Genomic DNA, 20,763 nt, shown 5'->3' on the forward strand with positions numbered 1-20,763 from the left:
GAGGTCGCGGGAGGTTGTGCAACGCTCAGCGGGGCGCCCGAGTCGGATGGCGGAAACAAAACCGTAATACGAGACAACTACCGAACTGGAAATGCTCACAAACGTTACATAATACCATCGAGACAGCGTCACAGTCCTTGTGGCGACAAGGCCAACGGATTTAAGTCATAAAAATAACAAAAATAAATTATATATATATATTTTTATATATACATATATATATTTTATTTGACATCTCATCAAAGATGAAGAAGAATATGGAAAATGTTGTAAAATAAATTACACATAAATTTTTTAACGATAAATTAAAAATAATAATAATGAAACCCTTATCCGCACCCCAATGGTGCATAGGGCATATTTATATATATATATATATATATATATATATATATATATATATATATATATATATATATATATATATATATATATATATATATATATATATATATATATATATATATACATATATATATATATATATATATATATATATATATATATATATATATATATATATATATATATATATATATATATATATATATATACACTAAAAATGTTGTAAATAAATTATCTGGTCAAATTATAAGCTTAAATAATAAATAAATATTTTCTGAGGTTTCTCATGTGTGTGATTATAATCCAGGATTCAGAGTTTCTGCTTAGTAAAAAGCTTCTTTATATCTCACCAATAGATGTCTCTAGTGAAGTTCTAGCTATTCAAAAACAAGGTTTCTAAATTGGTTCATAAATAAAGAACTTCCAAGAATTTGAGTAGTGTGGTTGTCCATTTAAACCAGCCTATGACGGTCGTCAGCCCCGTAAATGCCCAGACTTCCATATTTTTCTTCATCTTTGATGAGATGTCAAAAATAATATGAAAATGACTCCTGTAATTGGAGATAATCCAGATTTTGTGAACAAGTATTCGGACACACTCAAAATGTTGTATATATATATATATATATATATATATATATATATATATATATATATATATATATATATATATATATATATATATATATATATATATATATTTATGTATATATATATATATATGTATATATATATATATATATATATATATATATATATATATATATATATTTATATATATATATATATATATATATATATATATATATATATATATATATATATATATATATATATATATATATATATATATATATATATATATATATATATATATATTTATATATATATATATATATATAAACATATATATATATATATATATATATATATATATATATATATATATATATATATATATATATATATATATATATATATATATATATATATATATATATATATATATATATATATATATATATATATATATATATATATATACACACACATATGCAAAGCTGGTTAGCAGTTTCTCAGAATGCGCTCATATAGGTTTCGTGAATGATCTTTGATTGGATACATTTGAAGGAATGGGTTTTCCCGAAGCAATCATACATTCTGCATAATATATGCAAACGCCACTTCTTGTATTCGCTTTTGGGTTTTGATATGAATGAGTCTCTAATGTTTTTCTGAACTTTTGACCCGCTATTTATTAGTTTTAGGTACGACATTTGCTTAAAATTATAATATAATACAGCGTAAGAAACATGCATGTACCATATATGTATGTAATATTATAACTAATAGTACACGATATTAGGGTGGATAAAAAAAATAAGTTGGCGATCCATAACCGGAAATAAATTTGGTTATAATACATAATGTTATATTTATATTTTTAGATTATGGTTTTTGAAATAGAAGAATGCAGATCTGAATGTGAAATATTGGTAAACGGAGAGATTTTGGAACAGGTAGATGATTTCGTGTATTGGGGTAGTATGTTTTCTAGGGATGGAAAGATTGATAAAGACATAGAAAGGAGAGTGAATGCTGGGAACAAAGTGAATGGTGCATTATAATTTTATATAAAATCGTACTCTCAGTACAAAAAAAAACATTTAAAAAAAATATCTTTGATATTATACAATACTTAAATTCACTCAAATTAAATTAAATTCTCAATAAAATTATATCAAATCATGGTTATCAACTCCTGCCTTATTTTATATATAACACAACAATTTGTATAGCCTCCCACGAGTCTGATGATGTCGGTAACGACGAAACCCTGCTCACATAAAAATAAAGTGGAAAAGCTAAAAATATTGGTTTTAATCTAATAATATATTGAAAGATTTTTGAATGACTGATAGTGGCTTTAAATAAAATTAGTTACTTCCGGTACGTGGAATATTGTTGAGTATCTCCGTTGAATAACAAACTAGTCAAAAATATCGACATCTCTAGTACACAACCATGATACACGATTCACCCACAACGAAGGTTTGATAGTCCCAAGAATTAACAGTAAATATGGGAGTCCAACACTGACATATATCGTTACAAAATTTTTTAATTTGTTGCCGACGGATGTTAGAAGTCAAAATAAAATATGGAACAAAGGCAAAATAAAGGAATGGGTAAATGATCAAGAGTTAATTTTATGAAAATTGTAAAATAGTTTATATTCTTTATTTTTTCTCATTTTTTTGTGTATATTAGGTTAAAATGGAAAAAAAATGAAAAGTGCATGTTAAAAGAACTCCACCGACAAGACACACAAGGTGACTTCGTGGGTCTCTGCAAATTTTTTTTTTAAATATGTTTAAAATTGTTCTTGAAATAAATGCATACAATATATGAAAATAAAAAAAATAATATAATTTATGTTTGAAGCACAAACTTTGTGATTTTACATTTTATAATTAAATGTAATTTTTTTTTAAAATAACTATAAATATTTTTAAACTTAATTATAATGTCTACCGGTTTCGAAGCTAACCGCTTCTTTATCAATCAGTCTTGAAAAAGAAGCGGTTAGCTTCGAAACCGGTAGACATTATAATTAAGTTATAATAAAATATTTAAAGTGATTTTAAAACAAAGTTACATTGAATTAAAAAAAAAATATTTATATTTGTGTTTCTATTTAAATTGTTACTTAAAAAAATAATATGTTTTATCGATCCACCCTAACTTTATGGAAAACTTGTTTTAGGTCAATGGTATTATATGTGTTATGTTGCCTCCAGGATGTTGTAGATCCCTTCTCAGAACCTTTCTTGGATTTTACAGCACCTAAAGTGATTTAGAAAGATGAAGAAAAAAAAACCATAGCAAAATCACGACTCGTCCGATATCATTAAACTGACCGTGTGGGACCCGGATCTGACTCACCATCACGCCTCTTCCCCGCAGGGGTAGGCAGAGAAAATAGAACCCCACACCAATCTGTCTTTGAAAACAACCTTTACATCTTCCTCACTTTGTTTTTTGACATCTCATCGAAGATGAAGAAGAATATGAAAGTCTGGGCATTTACGGGGCTGAAGACCGTCATAGGCTGGTGTTTAAGTGGTCACTTTACACACGTGTAACATTCACCGATTCTTCCCATTATTGACAACCACACTACTCAGATTCTTGGAAGTTCTATATATAAGTATATGAACCAATTTAGAAACCTTGTTCTTGAATCACTAGAACTTCACTAGAGACATCTATTGGTGAGATGTATATATATATATATATATATATATATATATATATATATGAATCAATTATATTGTGATCAAGTATTTGGACACACTTTAAATGTTGTATCTTCCTCATTCATACATTTTTCTCTTCAACTCTTATCCGCACCCCAATGGCGCACAGGGCACTGCATTATATATAAATGAAAATAAATAAAAAAAATAATACAAATGGAGTGGACCGAACTCCTGACAAGCTTCATCTTGGTGTTGTTACTCACACCCCGGTCTTTCCAGATTTTGTATAGTTTAGACATGAAAATAGTGACATGACGAGTATGGAAATTATGAACGGGAACAAGGAAAAACTAGTCGTGGTTCATATTTCTTTGTGTACAATATGACAAATCGATCATAAGTAAATTGAAATAGCGTCAGCGATGACAGAATGCATTCTACGCGTGACATATGTTATAGAATCGGTTGGATTATGGTTATTAACTCACCTATGCTATCATACGTTGACCGCATATGGTGCTATCTACAAAATAAGGTATCACGCACTGAATCACTTTGTCAATCAAAACAGTCGTAATACGTCCAGAGACAAACCAATATATAGAATAAGATAGTCTGGCTCCGTACTGTAATGGTTAGCACGCTCGGCTACCATTCAGGAGGTCCCGGATTCGAATCCTAGTAGGGGAGTCAAAATATTTAAGTGAAATTTTCACTCTAATATTTATTTAATATTACCCTGGACTGGTACCTGAAACGGAGGACTGATCACCTTTACTTCATGTTATTTTTTGACATCTCATCAAAGATGAAGAAGAATATGGAGGTCTGGGCATTTGCGGTGCTGATGACCGTCATAGGCTGGTTTAAGTGATCACTTTACACGCGTGTAACGTTCACCAACTCTGCCCATTATTAACAACCACACTACTCAAATTCTTACAAGTTCTATATATATGAACCAATTTAGAAACCTTGATCTTGAATCACTAGAACTTCACTAGAGACATCTATTGGTGAGATGAAAAGAAGCTTTTTATTGAGTTTTTATTGACTTTCATGTGTTAACGATCAGGATTACACGATTTAAATGATGCAGCTCTGCGTTTATATGATACAGTACCCTATGCAAACTTTTTTCCTCGTAAAAAGCTTCTTTCATGTCGTCAATAGATATCGCTAGTGAAATTGTAGTGATTCAAGTACAATTTTTAGAAATTGGATTATATATATATAGAACTTCCAAGAATTTGAGTAGTGTGGTTGTCAATAATGGGTAGAATTGGTGAATGTTACACGTGTGTAAAGTGATCACTTAAACCAGCCTATGACGGTCGTCAGCCCCGTAAATGCCCAGACTACCATATTCTTCTTCATCTTTGATGAGATGTCAAAAAATAATAAAAATGAAAATGGTGTTTTCTGGCGTTTCTCATGTGTGTGTGATTATAATCCAGGATTCGGACCTCACATACTAATAAAAGAGTTTCTGCTCAATAAAAAGCTTCTTTTCATCTCACCAATAGATAACTCTAGTTCTAGTGATTCGAGAAAAAGGTTTCCTAATTGGTTTATATATAGAACTTCCAAGAATTTGAATAGTAGAGTAATAGATAATCCAGAATTGTTAACAAGTATTTGGGCACTCTCAAAATGTCGTTAGTAATTGTTCGCTGGGTTTTGCTTGGACTCCTGACCTGTCTAATTTAACTTCACGATTTTCGTCCGTTTCGCCGTTCACGATCATGTTTTGTGTGAACATCGAAAAGACGGACCGTTACAGCCATGGTTCCGTTTAACGCTCGCAGGGTGACCACATTATCCTCGTAATTGGAGACGCCTAAGTCCGCCATATGACGCCGCGCTGTTTGCAAACTGGACACATCCGTATTCGATCGTATCCTCTTCGAGCAAACGTCACGATATTGTTTTTGCGTTCTCATATCGTTACACCGAAAGAAAGCAACTCGTGATAGAAGCAAGAAGTCGCTTGTATGTTATATATTGTGGGTGTACTGGCAAAAAACTTGATTGTGTTAAATTTTGTGTAGTTTTAACCTTTCCGGTCCGGAGTAAAAACGAAACAATCCGCGGGTTCCGAAGGGGGTACTGCCAATACCCCAAATAAAATGCAATAAATACAGTTTTTTTTACAAATTCGACTGTCAAAATGTTTCTCATGCTATTGTTATTCTATTTTTTCCATTATAATTTGAATTTTCTATAATAAACATGATAATTTAAAAAAAAAACATAGCTCCGAAGAAGTTCTGTACGGAAATGACATTCAGTTTCGCCCGAAGTTCAAACATCACTGGCCACTGGTCGCGCTTCGGCCGGAAACGATGCGTGCGAGAAGGGATGAGGAAGGAGAGAGAAAGAAGCATACTACACAGCGGGTTTCTAATTTATCGTTATGTTTTGGTGAAAAAAAAAGAATGTTAAAAAATTCAGATAGCGAGAAACAATACAAAAATGACATTACGTTGTATGAACAGTTTGGACAGTGAAACTTGGATTTGGGAATATATGTCCATCTGTAGCCTGATTTGGAAGTGAACAAATTTTCTTCATCATTTCTACTGTTGTTTTCCATATCTACGACTCCATGCTGTTAGAGTCTTTATTTGATAGAATTTATTTGATACGACCCTGGACTGTACGCTACTGTACGGTACTGGACGGTACCAGTGCGTGGAGTTGAGATAGGTATAGTTGGAAAGATCAAGAGTCTCTAAGAGGATGAAGCTATGTGAAGAGAATGTGTTTTTTGTGAAGATAATGGTTTATAAAGACGGGAATTACATTTATTATTTACCTTGTTTATTATGTACAAGGTTTATAGATCATTAAGTGGATTATTGTGTGTTCTAACTAAATAAATGTGTTTTTATTTAAATCTGTGTTGGAAACAGGAGGGATAATCTAGTGTGGACCAATCAAGAACTTCTCAGCATTTGCTCATTGCATTAACCGCGTAAAAAGGATTAGTAGTTAGTTAGTTAATTCAATTCAATTCAATTCAATTCAATGCCAATAACATTAGATTAGCCACGAGTCGGAAATACTCCTCTGTGAGCTTCTTTGACATAGGTTATGAGTATCTCATCTCGATACAGAACCTACAACCAATATCACATGAGCTCGAGCTATTAATGGTTTTCAAAAACCTACCCTAGTTATCATATGCCATTAGGACATCAGACATTTTTTTTTCCTTCTCAATTTTTTTTTGTACCCTGCTTATATATGCAAGGTCATGTTACGGGTACGGGATTCTTGCCCTTTTGCTTTAGTGCTTTCGGGTATGCATTATTTGGGAGAGAAGAATAGGAGGTTAGAGCAGCGTTCAGCCGCTTCACTCCACTGCATTGAGCTCCGTAAGTATTATCCAGCTCTGACGTTTATCCTCCTTCATTGTAGTTTTTCATCTCCACAACTAAACTTTCCAGCCAGTCCAAGTACAACTTAGTGACGACTCCGCTTTTTAGCATCTCCTGCGGGTTCAGGGAGTCGATGTTGTGAGCATCACACTCCATTTGGAGAATCCACCTGTTTCGCTCAAACATTGGGCAAGATCTCAGTATGTGTTCCACAGATTGAGCAGTGGTGCCATCACATGGGCAGCATGGATCAGGACGAAGGCCGAAACGGTTTAAATAGACTCTAAAGGCTCCATGTCCTGTCAGCATTTGTGTGATAAAACACATCAGACATTAGGCCACGTTCACATGGAAACGCACCACACATATTATTACCGTATTAATTATTCTACGAGCTTATTCTAAGCTCTTAATGAAACATTGAGAGAGGATACCGCAACAAACGTTAACTAAAAGCTCCCTTCTTTCTTTTTTAGTTATGATTTTTTTATTTTTTGTCCAAGTAAAGGTAAATTGTTCATTAGCAATGTCAAATGCAAGCTAACTCAACAAAGCGTATTCATAATATCATTCGAAGTAGGTACTAAGTTTTCAAAAATTGCCTAATAATTATGAAAACTCAGCGGGAAATGGGTGTCGTGTCTGTTAGTCAGTTAGTTAGAGGCGATTGGAAAGCCGGGTGGCCTACACTCCTCGCGGGTCGAATTCACAAACACGCATTTCGGAAAAATCGCCTGAGATGATACCAAACAGCTATGGCTGCTCAAGGGCGCAGGCTCTGTCCCCAGACGCTATATAAGGCGGCGTCGGCCAGCGCGCGCTCACAGCGAGACGAACCGCCGCGCGGACCACTCCAGACGAAAGTTCAGAGATAGAAGAGAGAAAGACGAAAGAATAACGACAAAACAATCTGACAGTTCGAACGAAATTGACTGAGAGAAAAAAAAAACAGTGATATTTGTGCACGGTGATCTTTTGAGGCCTCTTTTTTGTGAGTGTGTCGGTGATTTGTGGGAAATTTGCATTGGTGTGCGCTAAAATGTGAGTTGAAATTTTACATATTTTATTTATAGGTATTTTATTATAAAGTGAACGGGTTTCGGCGTTACTAACAGCGTCAGACTGGTGGAAGGCTAGAAAAGCTTCTGTGTTTTATACGCAAACTATATAGGGGTTAAAAACCATGATATATCGCTCACTCCTTTCAAGAACGTCATAAATCAAAAAGCTTGATTTTTCAGGAGAACGTTTTTAAAGTTTAAAAATATAATACAATGTATTAAAAATAAATATCAAGCCACTTATTGAACTTTTTACTGTGCAACAGATCTTTTTAGGTAAAACCTGAAGGTTTTTTCTCCATTTGAAAAATATTTAGTTAATTTTAAAAAATAATTAAATAATACCTTTTCTTCAAAATGCAAAAACAACACTTTCTGCTCTGTAGCGGGTAAATATTAAGTTAAAAATATGCCGCTTTTGCTGGGATATAGTACATTTTCTAAGCATTCCGAAAACATGCACAACTGAAAATTGACGATTTTTGATTTATGACGTTCTTGAAAGGAGTGAGCGATATAATGAAAGTTAATAGGTACATTTCCTAAAATATTTTTTTACACATGTATTTTATTTGACATGTGATCGGGTTTTGTCGTTACCGAGATCATCAAATTGACGGAATTCTATTATGGCAACAAGGCGGGGATTGAAAACCACAATTTTTTTATATTTTTTCATCAAAATTCATATATCTGAATAGATAGATACTTATACACTGTTTATTTTCTATAATATTTTTTTATACGTATTTTATTGTAAAGTTAACGGGTTTCGTCGTTACCAACATCGTCAGACTGGTGGGAGGCTAGAAAACCTTCTGTGTTATATACGCAATCAAGATAGGGGATGAAAACCATTAGTGTAGCGGACTCTTGAGTCAGAGTGTCTCGGTTCGAACCCACTCTACCACAATTTGATGCCTATTTATAAAAATGAGCCGCTTAGGCTCACAAAAATAGTATGAAATAAAAATATTTGTGGAAATGATAAAAACACAATTTAAAAAAAAAAAAAATAATTTGATGAAAGTTGGAATTTTTTTTCTATAATATTTTTTTGCGCGTATTTTATTTGATAAATGACCGGATTTCATCGGTACCAACATCAACAGACTAACGGAATTATATTATGTTATAAACACATACAAGGCAGGGGTTGAAAACCATGATTTTATATATTTTTTCTGACAAAATGTGAGTTTATATATATATTTTTTTAATGTATTTCATTTGAAAAATGAGTGGTTTTCGCGTTAGTGACATCATCAGACTGATGGAATTACGTTATATATACATACAAGGCAGGGATTGAAAACCATGATTTTATATAATTTTTCTGACGAAATGTGAGTTGATAAACATAAGTATAAGTTTATTTTATATGATATTTTTTCTACGTGTATTTTATAGTAAAGTGAGCGGGTTTCGTCGTTACCAACATCATCAGACTGGTGGGAGGTTAGATAAAATTATGTGTTGTATACGCAAACAATATAAGGGTTTAAAACCATGATTTTAAATAATTTTTATAGCAAAATTAAAAGATGTTACTAAATATATACCATATACTTTCTATAATATATATTTAAAAAAATATTTTATTTGACAAGTGAACGGGTTTCGTTCGTAACATCATCAGACTGGTGGAAACCTAAATAAATTTCTGTGTTTTATACGCACACAAAATAGGGATTGAAAATAATGATTTTATATAATTTTTCTCACAAAATGTGAGTTGATATGTACAAAAAATGTATTAATATAAATACAAAATTTGTGAACAAGGATTTGGGCTCATTCAAAGTGTTGTCATATTACTGTATTGAGTTTATTTTATTTTCAATGATTTTCCACACATTCGTCTGAGGCGTTCATTTCATCCTTCCTGTGCCAGTTCCACGTTTCGCTTCCGCACATAAATGTGTATTTTTTAATAGTTTTTTGAGTAAGAAATGGTCATTTTCCTTATGTTTCATTACTTTTCTTCCAGTCGGTTCGAGATGACGTCAATTTACCCATGAATAAACCATGATTCTATTCTGGTTTACTATATTTGTCACCATAGAAGGTTAAAGAGTGCATATATCGTAAAAATACGTAGAACCATTATGATTTTTATGGTATTAATATGATAATTCATAATTTTTTTAGACTTCTTATCAAAGATGAAGAAGAATATGGAAGTCTAGGTATTTACGGGGCTGACGACCGTCATAGACTGGTATAGACTTTACACACGTGTAACATTCACCAATTCAACCTATGATTGACAACCACACTACTCAAATTCTTGGAACTTATATATATATATATATATATATAAGTTATATACTTGATTGTTGATAGAAACAATCGAGTGATATACTTGATTGTCGATATAAACAATCGAGTGATATACTTGACAGTCGATAGAAACAATTAAGTAATATACATAATTGTCGATGGAAATAATCGAGTTATATACTTAATAGTCGATACAAACAATAAAGTTAAATACTTGATTTTCTATAGAAATCATCGAGTGATATACTTGACAGTCGATAGAAATAATCGAGTGATATACATGACAGTCGATAGAAACAATAAAGTTATTTTCTTGATTGTCTATTGAAATCATCGAGTGATATACTTGACAGTCGATAGAAACAATCAAGTGACATACTTGATAGTCGATAGAAATAATCGAGTGATATACTTGACAGTCGATAGAAACAATAAAGTTATATACTTGACTGTCTATAGAAATCATCGAGTGATATACTTGACAGTCGATACAAACAATCGAGTGACATACGTGATAGTCGATAGAAATAATCGATTGATATACTTGATTGTCGATAGAAACAATAAAGTTATGTACTTTATCGTCGATAGAAACAATCGAGCGATATACTTGATTGTCTATAGACACAATCGAGCGATAAACTTGACTGTCAATACAAACAATCGAGTGATTTACTTGACTGTCGATGATAGACACAATCGAGTGATATACTTGATTGTCGACAGAAACAATCGAGTGATTTACTTGATTGTCGATGATAGACAGAATCGAGTGATTTACTTGACTGTCGATGATAGACACAATCGAGTGATTTACTTGACTGTCGATAATAGACACAATCAAGTGATATACTTGACTGTCGATGATAGACACAATCGAGTGATATACTCGTACTTGATTATCGAAAGACATAATCGATAATTTGCCCATCACGTGATATACTTAAACGTGTTCACTTCAAAACAACAGAATGACAAATTTTTCGTGGACCATAGATGGGCACAAACATGATTTAAAATTATACATCTTCTCATTTCATCACGTTTATTATTTCAATGTTAGAATCCAAACGAATTCAACAATAAATATCGCTAATAAAACAGAGAAGGTTGATGTTTTATGCCACGTTGATTTCCATACCAGCGCATAACTTAAAAACTGTACGCGGTGGGCCAAAACTGTGATGAATTTCAGAGTTGGTACATTTTTAATTTTTAAACAAGCCACACTAAATCTAGCTTTGCTTATGGTTTCACAACATTTTGAGTGTGTCCAAATACTTGATCACAAAGTCTGGATTATCTCCAATTACAGGAGTTATTTTCGTATTATTTTTTGACATCTCATCAAAGATGAAGAAGAATATGTATGAATAAGTCTGGGCATTTACGGGGCTGACGACCGTTATAGGCTGGTTTAAGTGATCAGTTTACACACGTGTGACATTCGCCAATTCTACCCATTATTGACAATCACACTACTCAAAATCTTGGAAGTTCTATTTATATGAACCAATTTTGAAAAGTTGTTCTTGAATCACTAGAACTTCACTTAAGTCATCTATTGGTGAGATAAAAAATAAATAAAAAAATGGTATGGCTCAGTTTGGTCAAATAAAAAGAAAGAAAAAAGGAAGCACAAGATGTGTTATCTTTTTTAAAGTTTGACCACACTGAGTTAAAGTCAATATAAACGCAATCACCATTTATGATGGTACTGATTACGTTATTTCAGCGACAGCTGTTTCGCTTTGTGAGGACATTATCGAACTGTCTTAGGTAGTTAGGGGATATCATCCCTTAACTACCTAAACAGTTCGACAATGCCCTCACAAGGCGAAACAGCCGTCACAAAAATAAATATACATATTTAGTGCAATCATAAGGTTTTTTTTAGTATATTAAACTATTTTTTTTAAATACCGCTAACATTTCGTTCAAAATATGTGTTTGTATATATTTACATAAAAATAGACATTTTCATATAAATATATATAACGTGGTAATATTTTCCTTCGTAAATTGAGTGTAAATAATATGTAAAGTGGGTGTATAATAATAAAATAAACAATATGTTGCTTTGTAATTAAAGCTTATTCTTAATTTATCTTTATTATATTTTTCTATCTATCTATCTGATTCTGACAGTTCAGAATATTCTATTTTTTCTATCTGATGTCTTTTGTTTTATTCAGTGCGACGCATGCGACATCTGGTGGTAGAACTGTTTTATGTAGGTACTATATGTAAGTACCTTATAAAATGTATAGGTAGGTACCTAGTTATTTTATTACATATATACAAACACCCGTGAGATCTGTAAATGTCATATTTTTTTCACCTAAATTGAGATGTCAAAAATTTAAAATAACCCCGAAGTGGAGAGACCCAGACTTAGGAACAAGGATTCACCCAAATTGTTTTATATATATTTATTTCTTAAATTCCTCTTCTACAATGTGCCTACTGTTTTTGAGCCACCGCGCAGCCGAGGAATGTCACAAAAATGTAAACTTTTGAGTGTGTTAACGTGTTGAGGAAATATTGAAATCCTTCTTAACCTTGAAACATCAATATAATTATGTACCAATGCTTAATGGCGTAAACTAAAAGTCAACCTAATCAGCGCGGTCGTACGAAAAAAACGTGTTTATTTTCAATTAAAAAAAACTGAAAATTTTAACATAATAAAACACATTTCTCACTCCTTTCAAGAACGTCTTAAATCAAAAAGCTTGATTTTTCAGGTGAACGTTTTTAAAGTTTGAAAATATAATACAATGTATTGAAAATAAATGACAAGCCACTTATTGAACTTTTTACTGTGCAACAGATCTTTTTAGGTAAAACCTGAAGGTTTTTTTCTCCATTTGGAAAATATTTAGTGTATTTAAAATAAATAATTAAACAATACTTTTTCTTCAAAATACAAAAACAACACTTTCTGCCCTGTAGCGGGAAAATATTAAGTCAAAAATATGCCGCTTTTGCTGGGATGTAGTACATTTTCTGGGTATTCCAAAAACATGCACAACTAAAAATTGACGATTTTTGATTTATGACGTTCTTGAAAGGAGTGAGCGATATATGGAAGATTATGGAAGCCTTAGTAATAACAGGGTTTTATTATTAAAGAAAACACTTGTTATTATTACCACTTGAGTTTATTTTATGTCCGCCTCCGTAGTGTAATGGTCGGCATGCTCGGCTACCGTTCTGGAGGTCCCGGGTTCGATTCCCAGGGGGGTTTAATAAATATAGGTGATTTTTTCACTCTAATATTTATTCAATATTACACTGGACTGGTACTGTGACTGCTAATCAATACAAAAAAAAAACCACTTGAGATCTACCCAAGCTCCTTTGCCTAGCCGTCAAAATATTTTAAGAATTGTAAAAAAGATAGTGTTTTAGTATTAATCAGTCTTGATAAAGAAGCGGTTTGCTTAGAAACCGGTAGAAATTTCAATCAAGTTATAATAAAATATTTATAGTGATTTTAAAACAAAGTTACATTTTAATTATAAAAAAATCTTCATATAAGCATTTTTCAATGTTTTTAAAGGTATATATTATTCATAGTTCGGGCAAAACCCTGGCGAAAAAATGTCATAAATTGACTTAGGTGTTTATAGGCTTTTTAGCGACAGTAATATGTAATATATTTAATACTACACACGTATAACGACATAAGGATGAGAGACGTTTTTTAATTTTGAATATTTATGCAAAGGGTGAAATGAACAGTGACTGAATGCAAGTCATTCGTTAATTTATTCACAATTTTATGTCAACAATTTAAACCAGTTTTGTACCACATATGCATATTTTATAAATCTCATGTCACTTTATCTTTGAGTTCTCTGCAGCATTTATTTAACACTCCCTTGCTTCTAATAACCATAATACCTATAAACTACTACTACTACTACTACCATCACGCCGTTTCCACGCAGGGGTAGGCAGAGAGGATGGAACGCCACACTCTTCTGTCCTGACATACACTCCTCGCCTCCTTCACATCCATACATCTAGTCATACATGCCCCCCGATTACGCAGACTTTTGACACCGCCAGATTTTAGGTTCTGGTTGATCTGGTTCTGGTCGTCCACGTTCTGTTTTCCCTCTCACATTCGCCACATATATTTTCTTAGTCATTCTCTCGCTATCCATTCGCTCCACATGTCCATACCACCGCAAAGAGCCTATATAATTGTATAAAAAATACTAGGCTAAGATTTGAGGTTTTCCCCCATAACATATTTACGCATTGATATAAAAAAATAATATTAATAATAATCAGAATTTATAGGGTACATCGGAGGTATTTTGTGTAATGGCCCTGCCATTTCTCATTCGCAGTCGAGTCTCAAGTCGAGAGACTCGTCATTTGCTTGCAATATGTTGTCCGGCTTTAGTATGCGTGACCATGACCATAAATCGGTACAGCATTTTATGATTCTCTACCCTAAAGCAAGAGGGTTTTTAACATAGTCTAATTTGGTATTTCGTGAGAGTCGGGTGTAACATAACTTAACAGAGCTGTTTGGAAGCACATGAGTATTGACTGCCGTATTGTTGTTTTTAAATAAAAAAATATATAAATATATTATTTAATACTCGCTTCAGTCCAACCTGCCTCCTGACAAAAGGGTACTAAAGTGTCCTGTTTAATAGGGACGTCATCAAGTGCATGCGTAGGCTGATCACAAAGTGTCATCGCGCTCGCGACGCGTTCGTCCATGCTGTTACATTTGTGAATATCGGAAAAATCGCGTATAAACCGCGCAGAACCCGCGACACTATATTCGCATCTCACTTTTGCATACTTGCACCGTGCAATCATGAGGAGCTCAAAGCTCAATGTTCTCTAAGCACAGCGGCAGTAGCTTTTGGGCTCCCGACGAGAGTGGACCTATGCTTGCTCTGTGAGCATTGCTATATAATTTTTTGTAATGTTTTCAGCAAATAAATCTAAATTATTATTCTCTGAGCACAGCGCAGTAGCTTTTGGGCTCCCGATGAGAGTGGACCTATGCTTGCTCCGTGAGCGTTGCTATATGTTTTTTGTAATGTTTTCAGCAAATAAATCTAAATTATTAAAATTATTTATAAAAATCTGTTGAAAAGAGAAAATAAAATTTTGTGATCATGTCAGAGGCCAGTCACTGGCTACTTTACGCTTTAGTGTACTCTTGTTGACAACACTTCTTCCTCAGAGGCAAACGAATCGAATTTGAAATGTCGAATGACCAGTTTTTATTACTGGCCAAACGCAAAAAAAAGTCAGACAGTCGGATGCTCCTATAACTCGTTTGGTTTAAAATGATCTTCAACGTCTTTTACATATATTTTCAAACAAACATATTTTTCTCATTTTTTCCTTATAATTACTAAATGGTGCATAGAGCACTGCGCCGCATTGATGCCGTTTTGACTTGAATGTAGATTTCGGCCTTTTTTACATTTTTATCTATTACGCCCATGATATTATTTTCATATTTTGACATAATAATATTTACACTCTCCTAATCAGCACACAGTAAAGGTCAGCACGCTCGGCTACCGTTCTGGAGGTCCCAGGTTCGATTCCCAAGGGGGGTAAAATAAATATAAGTGATTTTTTCACTGTAATATTTATTCAATATTACCATGGACTGGTACCTGAGGCGGAGGGCTGATCACCTTTCCTTCATGTGTAAACGATCAAGATAACACTGCGTTTATATGACACAGTGCCCTATGCACCATTGGGGTGCGGATAAGGGTTTATTATTATTATAATATATGAAATGAATATGTATATTGAATGTATCTATATATTATGAAAATAAAATAAATAAATAAATAAATAAGAGTTATCTTGATCGTATCTATTGCACAGTAAAAAGTTCAATAAGTGGCTTGATATTTATTTTTAATACATTTTATTATATTTTTAATCTTTGTAAACGATCTCCTGAAAAATCAAGTTTTTTGAAATATGACGTTGTTGAAAGGAGTGAGCGATATATCGAATGATTCCTACCTCGCTTCATATGTGAGTTAGCAACAGTATCTATGGTTATTTTGAGTAAGCTTTTTCTTCCTTCCCCTAAAGGAAAAATGGAGTTTAGGGAAGGAGGTAGAGGGAAAAACTAAGGGAGGAGGTTTGATGGACAGTTTGGATTCTAATGATAAATATTATGTGCGTCTGTTTACGTTTTGTATTCAGTCTACTTTCATCCTTATTTTACCAACTACATAAATGTCTTAAAAGGATGTTGTTTAAGGATGTGGATATCCGCACCCCAATGGTGCATAGGGCACTGCGTCATATAAACGCAGTGTTATCTTGATCGTTTTACACATGAAGGGAAGGTGATCAGCCCTCCACTTCAGGTACCAGTCCAGGGTAATATTGAATAAATATGACAGTGAAAAAATCACTTATATTTATTTTACCCCCCTTGGGAATCGTACCCGGGACCTCCAGAACGGTAGCCGAGCGTGCTGACCATTACACTACGGAGGCGGACAAAAATGTCGTTGTTTACTGTTAGTTAATATCTTGCTGATATGATGTCTCTCTTAGTAATATATTCTAAATACACATGTCTCCATATCTTCTGACAGTTAAACAAGGAAAATACAATAGAAAACCGATTCACACAACTATGCACGATGACTCAAAGAGCCCGTTTTTTGGGCTTATATGCCTCTTGCACCTTCAAGGCGGCATTGCGCAATTGCCTGATTTGAATCAATTGAATTTTCTGATCAACTTAAGGTTTCATTATGGCATTTTAGGTCATGGTTCTATGGCGTTGTGAAGAAGCCACCTTATAACCGGTCGCTGCTGAATTTAGGACATGCGACAATTTCTCTAAGACAAGAGTAACGCGGTAACTACATCATCTCGCCTTTTGATGTTATCATCGATGGACCGAGAGCTACCAACATTTAAAGTGTGTCCAAATCCTTTGATTGATTTTGTGGAAAAACATGATCAAATTTAAAACACTAACCAACTAACCATCCATCACGCCGTTTTGCAGGGGTAGGCAGAGAGAATAGAATGCCACAGCAATCTGTCTTTGGACACAATCTTTGCTTATTTAATATTTTTATTTTATTTATTTAATAAATTTACAATTTTTTTATAACATAATACATTTGAAACATTTATACATATGGAGAACTTTTATATTTCGATAAAAGAGACTGTGCTCTTGTGCTTGGACAGGGACTTACACTCGTGGTTTAATGTTATATAATAAAAGATATAATAGTATTTTTTTGTATATTTTTTCAAGATTTAAATGTAATGAGCTTTACGTCGCTCACTCCTTCAATAACGTCAATTATCAAACACTTGATTTTTCAGGAGATCGTTTTTAAAGCTTACAAAGATAATAAAATGTTTTTAAAATAAATATCAAGCCACTTATTGAACTTTTTACTGTACAACAGATATTTTTAGGTAAAACCTGAATGTTTTTTCTCCATTTGAAAAATATTTAGTAGGTATATTTAAAAAATAATTAAACAATACATTTTCTTCAAAATGCAAATACAACACTTTCTGCCCTGTAACGGGTAAATATTAAGTTAAAAATATGCCTATTTTGCTGGGATATAGTACATTTTCTGGGCATTTCGAAAACATGTATAACTGAAAATTGATGATTATTGATATATGATGTTGTTGAAAGGAGTGAGTGATATGACTTCCAGAATTTCAATAGTGTAGTTGTCAATCATGAGTAGAATGGTACACGTGTGTAAAGTGATCACTCAACCAGCCTATGAAAGATTTTAACCCTTCTTCTTTCTATCTGAAATAGTTCACAAGGAACTGTCATGAGGTGTGGTATCATACATGGTAAAACTAGTGAAGGACATTGGTACCATAAACCAAGCTAGGACACAAAATGCCGAACCCTCTTCTAGTGGAACGGAAGGCCTGTTGAGGACAGTCAGCAGTCCGGCTTCTCCTGAGGAGTGCAACGTGGTTTCCCCCCAGCAACGAGCAAATGGTGACAAGTTCCTGATTGGCCCACACTAGATTATCCCTCCTGTTCCCAACACAGATTCAAATAAAACATCTTTATTCAGTTAGAAGAGACAAAAATCCACTAAATGATCTATAAACCTTGTACATGGCATGGTAAATAAATATTTTTTTACATCGTTCATGTTATCACTTTACACACGTGTAACATTCACCAATTCTACCCATTATTGACAACCACACTACTCAAATTCTTGGAAGTTCTATATATGTGAACCAATTTTGAAACCTTGTTCTTGAATCACTAGACCTTCACAAGAGACATCTATTGGTGAGATGAAAATAAGCTTTTTACTAAGCAGAAACTCTTTTATTAGTATGTGAGGTCCGAATCCTGGATTATAATCACACACATGAGAAACGCCAGAAAATATCATTGTCATTTTTATTATTTAAGCTTATACTTTGACCAGATAATTTATACACAACATTTTTAGTGTGTCCAAATACTTGTTCACAAAATCTGGATTATCTCTAATTACAGGAGCTATTTTCATATTATTTATTAAATAATATGTTGACACACTCAAATGTTGTGAATTAATGCACCTTCCATGTAAAAAAATAACTTTAATTTTTCATCTATTATATGCTGAGATAATAATAATAATAAAACCCTTATCCGCACCCCAAGGGTGCACAGGGTACTGCGTCATATAAACGCAGTGTTATCTTGATCGTTTACACATGAAGGAAAGGTGATCAGCCCCCCGCTTCAGGTACCAGTCCAGGGTAATATTGAATAAATATTATTAATAATAATAAACCCTTATCCGCACCCTAATGGTGCATAGGGCACTGCGTCATATAAACGCAGAGTTATCTTGATCGTTTACACATGAAGGAAAGGTGATCAGCCCCCCGCTTCAGGTACCAGTCCAGGGTAATATTGAATAAATATTATTAATAATAATAAACCCTTATCCGCACCCTAATGGTGCATAGGGCACTGCGTCATATAAACGCAGAGTTATCTTGATCGTTTACACATGAAGGAAAGGTGATCAGCCCCCCGCTTCAGGTACCAGTCCAGGGTAATATTGAATAAATATTACAGTGAAAAAATCACTTGTATTTATTTTACCCACTTTGGGAATCGAACCCGGGACCTCCGGAACGGTAGCCGAGCGTGGTGACCATTACACCACGGAGGCGGACATAGCTGAGATAACAAAAACGTATCTTACATTCCATCTCATTCTCGTATTGCCTGATCTTTTATATGGACCCTTTCTTAACTTTATGAATTATTACACACACACATCGCTCACTCCTTTCAAGAACGTCATAAATCAAAAATCGTCAATTTTCAGTCGTACGTGTTTTCGGAATGCCCAGAAAATGTACTATATCACAGCGAAAGCGGCATATTTTTAACTTAATATTTACCCGCTACAGGGCAGAAAGTGTTGTTTTTGCATAATTATTAAAAATATACTAAATATTTTTCAAATAGAGAATAAACCTTCAGGTTTTACCTAAAAAGATCTGTTGCACAGTAAAAAGTTCAGTAAGTGGCTTGAATTTATTTTTAATACATTGCATTCTATTTTTTAACTTCAAAAACGTTCTCCTGAAAAATCAAGTATTTTGATTTATAACGTTCTTGAAAGGAGTGAGTGACATTACTAGTTCATACACAACTCAGACGAGCATACCTTTCTAGTAGTTTCTTCACTCATATCTCTCATTTGTTAATTTGGGTTTTGAAAATATTACACAATACCGTAAGCCGGTCGATTATCAATTGTACAATCAAATCAGTACTAGAAAATTTAATACTGACCATAGTTATGTACTTTATACAGGTGGTGCAAAAAGAATCATCCAATTTTGTTTATGTTCTTCAAACCCTTATCCGCACCCCAGTGGTGCATAGGGCACTGCATATAAACGCAGAGTTAAATTAAAGTCCAGGTGTAATTATCATATTGAAAAACGTTTTAACAAAAAATTATTTTTGTGTCTCCTGTATGTTATGTTTATATTCCAATAATTAAAAAAATATATAACTAAACTAACTAAGTAACCATCACGCCGCTTCTCCGCAGGGGTAGGCAGAGAGAATCGAACGCCACACCACTCTGTCTTTGCAAACATTCTTTGCCTCTTCTACATTCATGCATCTCCTCATACATACCCGACGATTATTACGACTCCTGACCCGGCCGCTTTCAAGTATTTGACATACCTGATTGTGCCAAGTTTTCCTCGGTCGTCCTCTGCTTCTTTTTCAAACTACATTCGCTCCATAAATTTGTTTAACCGTTCTTTCTTCACTCATACGCTCCACATGTCCAAACCATCTCAACACACCTTTCTTAATTTTATCGATAATGCTTATCTCAGCCTTACATTCTTTCCTTATTTCAT

At 33.3% G+C, this 20,763-nt stretch overlaps 1 protein-coding gene across 2 annotated transcripts in view; it reads left to right on the plus strand.

Moving 5' to 3' along the window:
• The first annotated feature begins 7,814 nt into the window (after nucleotides 1-7,814).
• The window catches only part of LOC148301842 (uncharacterized), a 68,273-nt gene continuing 55,324 nt past the window's right edge, over nucleotides 7,815-20,763 (plus strand). Inside the window, exon 1 of one of the 2 annotated variants that reach the window (XM_088272646.1) lies at nucleotides 7,815-8,032. The gene's annotated coding sequence lies outside the window, so the exon portion shown is untranslated. The remainder of the gene's footprint in view (nucleotides 8,033-20,763) is intronic. The other variant, XM_088272647.1, reaches the window with a different exon arrangement.

The sequence above is a fragment of the Brachycentrus maculatus genome, unplaced genomic scaffold, assembly GCF_059751285.1.
Source record: "Brachycentrus maculatus isolate JH-2025_06_01 unplaced genomic scaffold, ASM5975128v1 h1tg000513l, whole genome shotgun sequence".
Classification (NCBI taxonomy): domain Eukaryota; kingdom Metazoa; phylum Arthropoda; class Insecta; order Trichoptera; family Brachycentridae; genus Brachycentrus; species Brachycentrus maculatus.